Raw genomic sequence first — 13493 nt, forward strand, 5'->3', positions numbered from 1 at the left:
CAGGGCAGGGGGCCCGCGGCCGGCCGAGCTTTTCCGTGCCCCGGCCGCCTCCGTGGCTTTCGGTGGTGGTGCGGCGCTCTTCGTGCATTTACGGGATGAGCCCGGGGCCACCTGGTGCCGGCTGCTGCCCCCTCCCCCACCTCCGCGCTGCCGCCCCCTCCCCGGGGACCCGCCAACCTGCCCGCGCCGCGCCAGCCCAGCACCGGCTGGAGGAGGGAGGCGGGGGGAGGGGTCGCGCCCTTGCCATTGGTCGGCAGCCGCAGCCAATCGGCGCCGCCGGGAAATTACCGTCAGGGAAAGGAAAGCCCTGTCACGGTGGCGTCAGAGGCGGAGTGGAACGTTGGGCAGGGGGATGGAATCCCGGGGCGCGGGGAGGTGAGGAACCGCGGGGGGATGAGTGCGTGACCGCGCGCGCGTGTCATCTGGGTGGGGACAGGGGATTTCCCCGGGGACGAAGGGGCAGGGGTCGCGGTGCTGTGCACCAACTGGGGGGGGAGGAGCTGCGGGAGACGCTGGCAGGAAGGGCAAAGCCTCCGGCTCTTTTTTTTTTTTCCTCATGGGATCCTAAGAGCTGGGGCTGGCCGGGGCCAGGCCTGTTCCATGCCTATGTCGGATCCCCCCACCTTTCCCCCCGCTTCTAAAGGCACTGGGCTCTGTTTTATGTCTGGCCCCCGCTTTATGTCTGGCCTCCTGGATGCCCTGGGTCAGGGCCTGTCTTCACCGCTCTCCCTCCCTCAGGTTTCCCTCCTGCAGCTTTCCTTGCTGGGGTTAGCACAATGGGGCACAAACCTATTAGGAATATGCGAGAGCTGCTGTGATAATGGGGATACCATGGCATATTTATGTGTACCCATATCCCTTTTGTTTGATATAAAAGTAGTTGTATTCGTATTATACGGTGGGCTGTATTTTCCTGATGCGATGCTTGGCTGAAGTCCCCCAGGCAGCCCTGCGCACTCGGATTCCATGGTGGGGGGGGGCGGTTGGGGTCCCCTCCGTTTGCAGCTAGTTTTGAAGGCGGCTGCAAACACACTTTTTCTTTTCCCCTTTGTGGCAGGGTTTGAAAGACATGGTTGAAAGTCTTTCCGAGACGTTTCTTTTCATGCAAACTGTCACAGCTCCGTCATGAGGCTGACTCCTAAATCCCCTGTGTTTGAGGCTGCTTGCTTCCCTTGATGATGCAAAATATTCAGTCCTTCCTACTGCAAGTCTCCTCTACAGCTGCTGAGTCCAGTGTCTCTACTGCTGTTTGCATAATGGTCACGAACGAACCCTGCTCTGTAACGACAAACCCAATCCCAAAAACTATTTCTAAATAAAACAGAAATGCAAACCTACTTATTTTCAAAAAGTCTTTTTACCTCAGTTTAACAGACTGCGGTGATGCTGTTGTCTTCCATACAGACCATGACATGAATTGTAAGTCATTAAAGGAAAAAGTAGAAGCTGCTACTGTTGGAGTGAGTTGCTAAATCTGTCTCATATTATCAACTACAACCTACCTAATTAGACAGGAAAGATTATGTTTTACTATCTTCTCTGAATATGTTAAAAGTTTTAGAAGCTGCCGTTTAAGAATTGGGCCTTACTGTGCTAACACTGTATGGAGATATATTAGAAGACAGCCTGATCCCAGTTTGATTTGGAGGAGTCTGAAGGAATTAAGCTCCCAAATTCCAGTGAGTTTTGATGGGAGTTGAGTACCTGACTCCTAGGCCATACTGGGACAGCATCTTTTTAAATATATTTATATAGTGACCAGCACAATGGGGCACAAGCCTGTTAAGAACATGTGAGAGCTGCTGTGATAATGCTGATACCATGGTTTGTTTATGTATATCCATATACCTTAGTGGTTTATACATATATAAAAACCATTAAGTCAAGGAAGCAGGTTGAATATTGCAGTCTGTGAGCCAAGTTCACATACAGGGCATGTTGCTTCTTTGGGTTTTCCGTGGAAACATGCTCTGAAAGAATGCAAAAATATTACATTTCCCAGAGGACGGAATATTTTTTTCCTAAATGATATATATTTCTCTAAAAAGATGTTGTCTTAGAAACTGAGGTCTAAACACTTGAACAGAGAGGCAAAGGTTGAATCATAAAGCTGGAGCAAATCATTGTGTGGCAGCTACATAAAAATAAGTAGGTTGCACATCTGAAAGCAGGGGAAACAAACAGGCTCTGCATTAAGTTAAGGCAAGCATTGAAAGCATGACAATTTTAGCCATAATTGGTCTTAGGGTGAATTTGTTGCTGCTGGGGTAAACATAAACCATGTCAAGTGTTCATAGCTTTTTAAAAGGCTGAGAAAAGACAGCTTGACTTGTTAGGGATTAACCCATTCCTGTGGGCATGGCCCGAGATCCCTTGCCAGAAAGAGCAGTAACCATACTACTCTTGAAGAATGTCACCCAGTTGAGGCTGGGTTGCAACGAGGCAGGTCAAAGGTGAGTCTCTTCTCCATTACAGTACTGTCTGTATGAGATCTGACTCTACTGTAATATAATAACCATGGCAACAGCTGGCTTTTACTCATGCACATGGTAACACGGAAGTACACAATACAGAACTATACGAGCTTATTTGGGGGTCTACTTTTTCAGACTCTTTGAAGGACGTTTTAATTCCTTCCTTAATGTCCTTTTGGGCATTTTAATTCCTTCCTTCATTTTCCTTTAATGTTTATAATAACCACTTTTTGTGGGCAATTCTATGTTTTCCTTCCGAGTTACCTTGTTACTAAATGAAAGATTCTATGCTATGTATTCAGAGAAAATTCCCATGGGGGTTTTGCTCATCTGAAGGCTGAGGGACACAGTCATATAAGTACTAATTCCTAGTAGCGTAAAGTTTATTTTTTGAAAAGGGAAGGAAGATTTTTTGTTGAACAGATTTCATTAATCTTATTTTTTCTGAATATATTTAAAGTCAAAATGCTTAGCTTTTAACAATTTTAAATTATGTTTCAATGGAGGGGAAATGCTCCATTTGGCTTTTTTCTCATATGAAAGAGGGAAGAAGTGAAAGACAGTAAGATTTTTCTGAAAATGAAATTTAAAAACTTAAAATTTTATCAAAAAACTAACAAAAGACAGAAAAAAGGCCAAAATGGAATTTTTGTCCCTAAAAAATCCATTGTGAAAGCCTGTTTTATTGGATTTTTTTTTTTACTAGTTCTAGCTTCCAATACTAATTAATCCATTTTTCCTGTGAATTTAACTAAAATCTTATTCTGTGTCCCTGAATCTGACTTACAATATGATCTCTTTTTACACAAGACTTGTTTAACTTTACTAATGTTAAATTGTGGGAAAAGGGCTGTAGGGAGGAAGGATTCAGTAAGGTCTATTTTTCATTGAATAGGGCTCATTCTCCAGAATGAATCCAGTTGGCTAGTGCTAGACTTTGTTTCAGCTTAAATTCATCAAGTATGAAAAATCCAGTAAGATTTTACTTTGTTCCAAACGTGTATCCCAACATGTTGGTTGAAAGTGCAAAGCAACATAGTTGACTCGGGGTAACCTGTTAGCTTGAACACCTCTTCACTTTTCATTTGCTTTTCATACAAGTATACAACACCCAAAACAAGTTGTGTAGAACCTGAAATTATGCCAGCCCATCCATAAGATTGTTGGCCAGTTTATCATTTAAGGGGGAAAACAGGTTCACTTTAAACTCAAATTTTTGACAAGTTTTCCTCCCATTCCTTATTTTGTATTACAGCCAATTTTGAAGCGAAGGTAGTGTGTCATATGCATTGTCCAGTTGTTATTTTGTTAGTAACTTGAATTGGTTGAGCTGACGTTAAATAGAAGGACAAGCACCATCTGAAAAATGCAGAAAACACTTAATTGATTCCAGATATAACTGGCCAGGATTTCACTTCCTCTCATTACAGCTTTCTGACCTTGTAGAAATTACCTTGATTGTGTTGTACAAAACAAGGCCTTGATCTTGCAAAAACTACCATGTGTACTACTACTCAGTAGTTTCAGTGAAGTCATGCGAATGAACTTTAGGTATGGGAGCAAGAGTTTCCAGGATAAGGCCCCACATTTGGGGGAGTTTCCCCTTTCACTTTATACAATTTTGGAGCAGAAGCGTCACCGTACTTAAAGCTGGACCTGGCTTTTCATTTTAAAAGGGATCACAGCTATTTTTAAAAAATCTCTGAGAGGATTAATTTCAAATTCTTATTGTAATTTATGAGCTGTTTGAATTTTGTATGGTATTTTGAAGGGGAACATTTTGAAAATTACCAAAATTTTCCAGTGTCTCTGCTGTTTGCTTTGATGGTAGAAGACTCGGGAAAAGTTAATTATAAGCCTCCCTAACATAGTGTGGCAAAATGAATAAGTAAAAAAGCCTCCTAAACAACAACTGTTATTTTCTGTGTCAGCTATTAGGCTCTTCATCTCTGATCTTGAGTCTCAGCTTGCCTTTCTCAAATCTTTTAAAAACATTTGGTGAAAATCATCTTCTGACTTGTTGGCTTGAACACATCCCCTCTTTGTTTCCCTCCCTTCTCTATTTTCACAGCCTCAAGAAAAAACTTACCTCTTATCTCTTAGGAGGACTAGTATTGGCCTTCCCAGCATTTATGAGCACCTGGCTAGTCGATGTCAATGATGCCCATAAAAAGTGGCACCAGGTAGAAATAGGCCTTTTCCTGCTCCACTCTCTTCCCTGAGATGATAATTCTTCAGGGCGTCAAGAAGTGAGTTTAGGAGATATTTTAAATTACAAATTTAACAAACATACGGCCACTTGACCAAAATATGATGATGCTTGGCTATATTTTAATTGATTCACTGCTGTCACTAATTCCCTTTCAACATTTACTTATTGCATCATCCAGAACTTTTGTTATGCCTTAACAAAAGTATTTTAGCTGTTATTTAAGAAAATCAAAAGAAATATGCAGAATTAAATGTAGTTTTCAACAACTTTTGTGTAGATCTTAGAATAGGTGTGCATAGTTTGTTTAAACATAATTTTAATACACTTTCTAAAAATATATTTTTTCTGTTCTTGTGAAAAGCAAAGCTATGCATTTTAAGTTGCATGTTTAAAAAATAGCAGGATTGTGCAGAATGTTCTGATGGGGAAAATAAAAAAAACATTGGCCGAAATTCATCCGTGGTGTGGCCCTCTAAGTGCAAGTTGAATAAGTTACTATAGCAAAGATTAAACTGATCCATTGTCCTGTAAACCATGCAGAAACATGTGTATTGAATAAGAATGAGCTCTGTGTTCATTGTCTTAAGATACAAAGTAGCGTTCAACAGTTACCACTACTATTATAAAATAAGTAAAATTCTGTTTCCTTACAGCCAATCTTAATGTAGGTACTACTTTCCATACTAAAATGTTGTAGGTTTCATTTTAATTATATAAAATCACAAGAGAACTTGTGTTCCATTCCTTTAAATTGGCACTCTACAAGGCATTCATACTGATCATGCTACTTAAGAGCTAAATATGACCTATATCATCATAAAATTAAACATACAGCCACTCCCACCTTCACAGTCAAAGGATGAAGATGAAGCTGATCAGCCATATAGTTTTATTGTTGATTAACTCAAACACCAGGCAACTTCCGTTCAACTGTTAAGGAAGTAAAAGCAAATATTATAGTTGTGCACAATTGCTTTTCATATAAAATATGGAAGTGACTTATGCAAATTAGAGTTGGATTTCTAGCTTCTGACAGGTTTCCATGCAGTTTTTCAGTGCAACAGAGCTGTACACCTCTTCAGAGATAAGGCTGAAGGTTGGTCATCAATGGACAAAAAAAATGAGGAGAGAGGGATTTCAAAGAGTAAAGTCTGTATATGGTCAATATTGTTCTTACTGTGCTAGAGAAATGTCATTTGAAAAACAGTAAGAGTGTCGATTGTGGCTGCCTACCTATTGTTAAACTATCTTTTAAAAATTAAGTGACAAGTAAAATGTTCAATTAAAATGTCCAAAACAATAATTTTAGTGTTTTATTTTGAAAGTGATTATAGTCACTGTATATGTTTCACTTGTACTGATGTGCAATAAATTGTAGCTGTAACTTTAGAAGGAAATAAAACATTTTTCACTGTTAATACATTTGTCATACTCTTCGTATATTAATATAGGCTGGTACCAAGTACTCCTGCACAGACTGTATGCTACCTATTACCATGAGAGATTGGTGTGGGCTGTTGATTGTAAGAGTGTAAACACTCTTGAATCAGAATCCTTCAAGTTCTAATCTTGGCTTTAACAATGATTTTTCCTGTAACCTTGGAACCAAGCCATGATTTGCAAAGAGGTGTTGAAGACATTAATTCCTCTTCTTTGGGGCTCTCAACTGTAAAATGGAGAAAAGGAGGAATTATTAACCAACCAACTGAAATGATCCGGGTATTTTTCTCTGCTGATTCTTTTCTGTATTTTTTTTTATTATGAAAAAGCTTGAAGTATTATGATGACTGACTGGGTATGATGACACCCAGCCAGTTAAAGATTTTCAGAAATACTTTGAATGGGTTTTAAATAACCTATATAAACCTATAATAAAAAGCAAATCTTTGGTTTCACTTTTCTTGCTATTAACTACCATGCAAGATATCCAAATCTAGGTATAACATTTATACTGCTGCTCCTAGTTCTGAGAGAAACTTTGAAAATTACACAGGTAATTTTGGTAGGCAACACCATGCAAGGGTATTCCATGCTCCTGTCCATGCTAACTCTGGCACTAGAAGCACAAGAACTACCACTTACTGGGTGAGACCATAGGTTCATCTTGCTCAATATCCTATATCACACAGGGTATAGCTACACATGCAATGAATGCAGAAAATCCAGGCACACTGTATCCAGGCATGCATCTGAACATGCACCTGTCAGGAACAAATTTGCTTCTGACCGGAGCAGTTCAATCCAGAGCTGTTCCTGCCCTGCTTTGCCCCCCTGCAGTAGCCAGGGGGAGCTCCAGGCTCCCCTGGGTGCCAGCCCTGAGCTGGCAAGATGCACTGGCATCAGGCCTAGGCTCCAAGGGGGCAATGATTGGGGCTGGCTCTGATCCTGCGGATAGGAGGGAGCTGCCATGCAGCCATGGCAACTTCCCCTACCCTGCAGAGATCAGGGCGTAGCCGGACAGCAGTTGTGACCCCCTGCTGCCTGGGCTGACCAGGAGCAAATTGCTCCTGACCAGTGTCTACACATGAGCTTCAGTGCATTAGTTAATGCACTGTTTTTCTAGTACCTGCATGTATTGGTACTAGCAAATGATGTGAACTAATTGACACACACATGTAGACAGTGACACTTTGCTGTGCATTAAATTAGCCTAATGTGCAATAAAGCATCTTGTGTAGATGCACCCACAGTGGCAGAGTGGGAATACTGAAAAGGAAAATGAACTGAGCATAACCAGGGTTTTCTCCCTTTTCCTCTCCGACTTGTCCTCCAGCATTTATGATCTAGGAAGTTCTGATTCAGAGGCTGTACCCCTCACTCCTAAGAAGCAGAGGCCCATTAGTTTAGCACCAGGCACAGGATAATATGCTTTCCTGAAAGGCAACAAAGAACAAGCTCTGTTAATTGTCTTAAGATACAAAGTGATGCTAGTGTAGCTCTAGTGCTTCTACTTCTGGAGCTAGCATGGAGAATTTGCCCATTGTGCTTTGTTCTGAACAGACAGACCTTCCATGTACTTGTGTGTTGTGACTACTATGTCCCAAATTAATTTTTTCCAGAAGCTCCAGTGCTTAATAAACTACTATTATGGATGCAGACAATCGTTTCAGAAGCAGAGGTTACTATGAAAGCATCAGACTTATCTTCCACTTACAATTTTGGCTTCCTATCGGATATCAAGTTCAAGATCTTAGTCCTTATGTTCAGGATGCTCAATGGAGTTCTAAGAGACCACGTAACCCTCTAAGATGAAGACCACAGTCAACAATTTTACTCTTCAGACACAGCAGAACTCTAGTAAAAGCAGGTAGTGCCTGTATAGAAAAAGAAAACCATTTTCCCAGGTTCCACTTTGGGCCTCTGGAACAGATTCCCATAGGAATCAAAATCCATTAAAAAAACACATCACCTTCTATTCCCAAATACAAGATGCATTTCCTTAAACTAGCCTTTTCTAATATGAATACATAACAACACTTGAAAGTGTGCATACGTGTGCATGCACATATCCATACCCAGACAATACGCTTACTCCTCCTTGAGAAAAGGTAAAAGGACAAACGATGTGTGACAGATGTACAGATTACATGCTGAACAGTTGTTCAACACTCCAGTACTTTAGTAATGACAAGAGGAAAAGAATACAGAATAGCATACAATGGTATACTTACAAAATTTACCTATGATACCAAGCTTGGAGCAGTTGCAGGTATTCTGGAGAACAGGATAAGAATTCAAAAAGAATCTTAACAAATTTGAGAGATGATTTAAAATCAACATGATGAAATTCAATAAAGATTAGTATAAAGTGGTACACTGAAGGAGGAGAAATTAAATGCTCAAATACAAAATTTGAAATAACTGGCTAAACAGAGATACAACTGGGTTTATAGTGGCTCATATAGTGGCCATATTGTAGGCTCATAAACTAAATATGAGCCTACAATATGATCAGATTTCAAAAAAGATAATCTTATTCTGGGATGTATTAATCAGATTGTCATTTGTAGAAACAGAAGTAAATTCTTCTTTATTTGACACTGTCCAGCAGTGTCCAGTTTTTTAGAGACCATCCTTAAAACAGATATAAAGAGAGTGCAGGCAAGAGCAACAAAAATAAGAATCTGTGATCTATGAGGAAAGGTTGAAGAAACTGGTGGTTTTTCTTTTGGAAAAGAGGAGACTAAGGAGTGAACATAACAATCCTCCAGTAAATAACAGGTTGTTATAAAAAGGGCTGTGATAAATTGTTTTCCTTGTTCAAGGAAAAGAAAAAATCAACTTAATATGCAGTGAAGATGGTTTAAGTTGGATATTCGAGAATGCTTTCTAATTAATAAAACACTGGAACAGGCTGCTTAGGCTGCTTCCATAATCTCCCTTCACCGGAGGTTTTTTAAGAATAGGTTAAATAAGCATATGTCAGGGATGTTCTAGATATACTTGATCCTGCCTTTGTGCAGTGGGCTAGACTGGATAGCCTCTTGAGAGTCTTTCCAGCCTTACATTTCTATGAGTCTATACGGTAGGGATGAAGTGGACTTTAATTCAATGGGAAAAATAAAATAGCCCTGTTTGACAAGTGTGAGGTAACATACTCCACCCTCCTGTGTTCCCTCTCTCATTGCTTGATTCACTTTCAGGGTCTGAGAAGGGCTAGTGAGAAAGTAATCACATCCAGCTCTGCTACCACAAGAAAATTTATCTTTCTGTTGATGGGCATTTTATGAAGTTTATTAAAAATACATGGAAAAGCTAGATATGTTTATTTGTTTAAAAAGAAAATTCCTTACTAGCTTTCTGAAGTAACAGTTTTAGTAGGCACACATTGAAAAAACTATCACTTGAAACAGCTGGTTAAAAAAGAAGATTGAGTTATAACCACTTAAGGATGCTATCAACTTATACTTCTTTCTCTAAAAAAGCACTCTATCTGCTCATCAGGATACCAATATGTCACCTATGAGTACAGTTTCTGAGTGCCCTTTGAGTATTTTAAAGAGGAACAATAATGTCAACACCTTGTTCTTCCTCTCTAGTCCATGTAGTCTGTTCTTTGTAATGTCTTTGTTGAAGGAAAGCTGAGTAAAAAAATGGCATTTATTTTTTAAATGGTGAACTCCACAATTAGACTTGCCTCCTGTGGGAGAGTGTTCCATAGTCTAGGTCCAATTCCTGTCAACATTTTCCCTGCCGTATATGAGCACCTCCTCTCCTAGTAGCTGAATTTTCCAGCGTTTCAATGAAAGATAGCTGTGATGGGAGAGTTAGAAGTGAGGCAGAAGGCAAGGTAGAGATGATCTTTCAGGTAATTCCAGTCTGTAGAAGACTTTGAATATTAGGGCAGAAAGTCCTTGAATTGAAATTTACACTCAATAGGGAGCTGATGTTAACAAGAAAGCACCAAACTGACCTCCTTAACACAGCCGTAAGAAAATGGATTTAATTTTTTTACCAGTTAGAACTTGTATATGGTATGTGACTTCATTCTTGGGTACGATTAATTTCAGTGATCAAAATGAAGATGCGAAACATAGATGGCTGTAGCTAGGTTTGAGCCTTACACGAAGGTGTGCAATCTATATGAAGGGGAAGTCTAAAATAGAAGAAAGGTCTTTAATTTATTTTTTGATGCTGCTATTTGGGCATTTTGGGCTGCACCTACATGAGATGCTGACTGTGCAGTAGCTCATTACTACTGCATAGTAGTGTCGCATCATGGTTCATGGATATGCAAGTACTAAATGACTGCGTGGAAACAACTGCACAGTTAGTGACTCGTGTAAACACAGCCCTAGAATAAAACAGGCACATGGGGCACGTGGAGTTTCTGACTGGTCAACACATAGTGTACAATGGTGTTGGTGTGCAGACATTGTGGTCAACATTCTGCCTAAGAACTGAGTCAGGTGTAGGAAGTATAGCAGCAATATTTTGCTGATAAAGGGATAAACAGCTAAAATAATTTGAAAACCTCTATTGTAGAGGAAATATGTTTCTCTTAAGTGCTTCTTTCTTCATAGGTACTACACCTGATCAGACCAATAACCTATCTAATCTAGTATCCTGTTTATAGTAATAACGGGTACCAAAAAACAATGGTGGCCAATTATAGAATGATCTGCTCTTGAAGAAAGAAACCTCCCCATCTCCTCATGAGGATGCTTTATGCTCCAGCACCCGAGACTTTATATCCCTTAAAAACTTTTGTTTAAATCCTCCCCACTGTAATTTTTCCTGAGTACCTTTTCAGTCCTCCCTGGGTTTAGTGTTAACACTTACATGGTTGCTCTCAGATAGGCTTTTAGAAAGGCTGGAGATAGAGCTTTTTGTTTGACATAAAGGATATCCTGCACTTGGGATGGAATAATTGCATGCACAAATACAGACTGGGGAATGATTGGCTAGGTTGTGAAGCAGAGAAGGACCTGGGGGTTCAAATAAACCATAAGCTGAATATAAGCCAACTGTGTGCTCTTATTACAAAAAGAAAAAAAAGACAAAAGCATACTGGGTTGTATTAACAGGAGTGTCTCATACAAATCCAGGACAGTGATGCTTCTGCTCTGTTCAGCACTCAGGAGGCCCCACTTGGAGTACTGTGCCCAGTTTTGGGCTCCATGCTTTAAGAAATGTGGACAGACTGGCGAGTGACAAAATTATTAGGGGCCTGAGAAACAGGATTTATGAGAAAAAGCTGAAAGAAGTAGAACTGTTTAGTCTTAAGAAGACAAGACTGGGGGGTGGGATTTGATAACAATCTTCAGATATCAAGGGGATTATAAAAGGGGACTGAGACAGTCTTTTCTCTGTGGTTGTGGGGGACAGAACTAGGAGCAAAGGCCTCAAACTGCAGCAGGGGAAATTTAGGCTGGAGATTAGGAAGGAGTAATGTGAGGGTACTTAAACATTGGAACAAGCTACCCTGGAAATCTTCAAGAGCGGGTGTCCATATCCCAGCCTTAAGATCCAGTTCAAGATTTGCATGCTGGATTTTGTTTTTGGGGATTACCTGGGAGAAAAGAAAGGGAGTGTTCAAGCAAATAATTTGGGATGACAGAGTTAGAAGTCACATCTTCCTACATGTTTAAACCTCCCAAACTAATGACTCTTGCATACTTCCACCATGTCAGACTGTATTTCTATAAATCCACCTTGGTGTTTGCAACTTTGTCTTTTAGCTGGACACCCACATTTGCCTTGTTTCTTTAGTCACTAGTTAAGTAGATGCATGCAAAGGAGTGTGCTTTGTGAACACTGTTCCTGTAATTTGGTCAGGGAGGCAATAGAGCACCTACCATCCCCTCCAGAACTTTTACCTCTGCTCTGTGAGTGAAGATTACTATAATGGAAATTTAAGAACGAAAATAGTACATCTCCATAGACTAATTATGTTCCTGATTTTGGATCAAAGTTTCCTAGCAAGGGATACAATGAACTCCTGGCACTCTAGGAGAATTTATAGAACAGGCTGGTGAGTCTTATTGGGAACCAACTGCTCACACTCTAAGGTTGCCTAAGGTCCACAATATACAGCCACTGGCTACTGCTGCTGCCACTGCTTCTCCCAGCTGTTCAATAATATGGCCCAAACAAAGCCCTCCAGCTGCTTGGCCCCACACTAGACAGTCAACAGCCAGGTGGCCAGGAGATTCAGAAGCAGCAGCTGGGCCAGAAGCCCTTCTTGCCTCAGACCAGAGCTGGGATCTGGCCTGCCACTGCAAAACTTTGCTGACCACCTCTGCCTTTAGTTTAGAAGTTCCCTGTTAGAGCTGCAACCTTTTGAGCCAGTTCCAGCTCTTGCCACCCTTGCTGGTTTAAGCTTTTGCCTAGACAGCACTTCCTCTGATTTATTTTCTTTTCATTCCTGGTGCTTCAGGGTGGCTTCCTCACAGCACTGGTGTTTCTGATGCTACCTCATAGCTGATGCCACTGAGTTGTTGGTGCCTTTCTGAGGCAAGAAAAATTTATTTCTCACAGGAGTTCATGCATTATCGTAATTGTAGATTATTTCATTGCATTTCAGGTTGTTTACCACATCATTTTTCTTAGGTGATGATTTTTCTTTAGCTCCTCACACATCTCTCGGACCTTGTCACTTCTTGCCACAATACTTACATTGCCTTGGCATTTATCTTTGAGTGTCAAGTTCCCCATCTAACTTGGGCTTTTTGCGTGGTACCAAATGCCATCTTAAGGTATGGCTCCTGGGACTAAGGTTCTCAGTTTGGACGGGCCCCCAAACCCATCAGCCAATGTTGAAACATGTACGTGTGCAATGTGTGCCTTCATATAGGGCACAAGTGTTCGGGGGTGTAAAATGAAGAAAGAACCAAAGTACACTGCACAAATGCACCAAAATCCAAATATGTGAAACACCAAATTTGCTCATATGTACACTCAGGCACAAGGTGTCATGTGATTAAATGCAGAGAGGCTCCCAATCAACCCTGTGCCTAGGCCCTCCAAAATCCTTAAGAAACCCTGTTGGTGTTCTCACTTGGGAAATGGAAGGTATTTTCCATTCCCCCCTCTTTTCTTTTCAATTTAATTGAAGGGATATTCAAAAGTGAAGAGAAGTTGGAGGGACAGCATTGGGGTCTTTCTTCATTTAGGAAACATTTTCCATAGCTCAGTCAGAAGAATGAAGCACCTGAGATCTCTGGAGACCTCCAAATGACCCTCAAGTCTGAAGCACACGCCAGCCTGGTCTGCTTCAGAGGCATCAACACACAGCTCAGCCATGATTGAAAGAGATGCAGCCTTTACTTTTCACCTTGTCGAGAGAGAAAGAGAGAGGCTTTGAA

At 40.8% G+C, this 13493-nt stretch overlaps 1 long non-coding RNA gene across 3 annotated transcripts in view; it reads right to left on the minus strand.

Annotated features, from left to right (window-relative positions):
- Window positions 1-2882: 2882 nt before the first annotated feature.
- LOC109304912 overlaps window positions 2883-13493 on the minus strand; it is a 20195-nt gene continuing 9584 nt past the window's right edge. The window contains exons 1-2 of one of the 3 annotated variants that reach the window (XR_002099505.1): window positions 11611-12347; window positions 2883-6352 (exon numbers count right to left, since the gene is read on the minus strand). This is a non-coding gene — a long non-coding RNA (uncharacterized LOC109304912). Of the gene's footprint in view, window positions 6353-8357; window positions 10419-11610; window positions 12348-13493 lie in introns of those variants that run through there. The other 2 variants (XR_002099504.1, XR_002099503.1) reach the window with 2 other exon arrangements.

Source organism: Gavialis gangeticus, unplaced genomic scaffold, assembly GCF_001723915.1.
Source record: "Gavialis gangeticus isolate Ggan-Ray unplaced genomic scaffold, GavGan_comp1, whole genome shotgun sequence".
Taxonomy (NCBI): domain Eukaryota; kingdom Metazoa; phylum Chordata; order Crocodylia; family Gavialidae; genus Gavialis; species Gavialis gangeticus.